Below are 2132 nucleotides of genomic sequence, written 5' to 3' on the forward strand. Positions count from 1 at the left end.
GACCCATTAATCACACAGAGAGGTTGTTTTGTTTTTCTGTTTAATTTCTTTGTTTTTAATCATCAGTTAAACACAAGGAAATTTTCAGGCAGGAAAAATCAACCAATCACAAACAAGTAACAGCATATGACATCATACAGCGGGACCATCTGATTGGCTGGTCACTCTTTAAAGGAAGACGATTGGTGCAGAGCAGTGCAGGTGTGGGAGGGGCATTTCAAGGTCACATGACAGTGATTGACATGGTTGTCATGGTAACAGCCATCATGCTCAGCCCCATGATGACAGTAGTAAACAAAAACAAACATGTAAACAAATCAAGAGAAAAAAACACTTGCTAACTCCTAACTCAATAACCAGCCATTAACTAAATTAACTAACTCGTTAAGATATCCACTAATTAATGATCTAATTAACTAATGAGCCAATCAGCTGCAGCAACAAAGATCAAAAGAAAGAGGGAAGACAACAAAAAATATCATGACACCAACACTGTTGTCATGGTTACTAATGGCTAATGCTTCCATGGCAACAGACGAGGTGACCAAGATTCAACATGGCCGAAGAGACAGACCAGTCGTCAAACTGGTTTCTGGACTGGTTTGTGAACTGGTTTGTGAACTGGTTTGTGATGTGGTTTGTGGTTTCTGGACTGGTTTGTGAACTGGTTTGTGAACTGGTTTGTGATGTGGTTTGTGGTTTCTGGACTGGTTTGTGAACTGGTTTGTGAACTGGTTTGTGATGTGGTTTGTGGTTTCTGGACTGGTTTGTGATGTGGTCTGTGGTTTCTGGACTGGTTTCTGGACTGGTTTCTGTTGAGGCTTGATGTCTGGGATCTGACTGATAAAACCAGATTATTGTGAACCTGTCATCTGGTTTCTGAGCAGCCAATCAGAGCCAGCCACACCTGGTGACACATTCACAGAAGCAACCCGACTTCCTGTGATCTGAACTTCAAAGGATTTTAATGTTGTAAAAAACAAAGCTCTTGTAAAGAAGCCAAACAAATAAATAAACAATAATAAACAAGTGATAAATAAGTAAAGATAAATAAATAAACTAAAGGTCGATCAATAAACACATCAGCTGTGTGATCAATAGTTTGGTCTTTGATTCGTGCAGATTGATACGATGATCGATCGTCTGGCGCTCTTCAGTCCATCCTCAGTGTCAGTGACATCAGAGCGTGTGTGCGTGCTGATTGGTCGGTTTCAGGGTCGGTGTGTTTGAGTTAAAGCTGCACTGAGAGTGTCGTAGGATCACGTCACAGAAAACTACCAAACACCAACGATGTGTTTACACGGCTACGGGAGAGATGTGTATAAGAGACAGGAGCCAATCAGCTGCAGCAACAAAGATCAAAAGAAAGAGGGAAGACAACAAAAAATATCATGACACCAACACTGTTGTCATGGTTACTAATGGCTAATGCTTCCATGGCAACAGACGAGGTGACCAAGATTCAACATGGCCGAAGAGACAGACCAGTCGTCAAACTGGTTTCTGGACTGGTTTGTGAACTGGTTTGTGATGTGGTTTGTGGTTTCTGGACTGGTTTCTGGACTGGTTTCTGTTGAGGCTTGATGTCTGGGATCTGACTGATAAAACCAGATTATTGTGAACCTGTCATCTGGTTTCTGAGCAGCCAATCAGAGCCAGCCACACCTGGTGACACATTCACAGAAGCAACCCGACTTCCTGTGATCTGAACTTCAAAGGATTTTAATGTTGTAAAAAACAAAGCTCTTGTAAAGAAGCCAAACAAATAAATAAACAATAATAAACAAGTGATAAATAAGTAAAGATAAATAAATAAACTAAAGGTCGATCAATAAACACATCAGCTGTGTGATCAATAGTTTGGTCTTTGATTCGTGCAGATTGATACGATGATCGATCGTCTGGCGCTCTTCAGTCCATCCTCAGTGTCAGTGACATCAGAGCGTGTGTGCGTGCTGATTGGTCGGTTTCAGGGTCGGTGTGTTTGAGTTAAAGCTGCACTGAGAGTGTCGTAGGATCACGTCACAGAAAACTACCAAACACCAACGATGTGTTTACACGGCTACGGGAGAGAAAGTGACAGAGTAACTCGGAGTCAGTGAACGCATCACGAAGCTGGAACAAGACTGAAT

The sequence above is a fragment of the Seriola lalandi genome, unplaced genomic scaffold, assembly GCF_002814215.2.
Source record: "Seriola lalandi dorsalis isolate HSWRI2012SDOR001 ecotype SW California unplaced genomic scaffold, Sedor1 jcf7180002055009, whole genome shotgun sequence".
NCBI classification, from domain to species: Eukaryota; Metazoa; Chordata; class Actinopteri; order Carangiformes; family Carangidae; genus Seriola; species Seriola lalandi.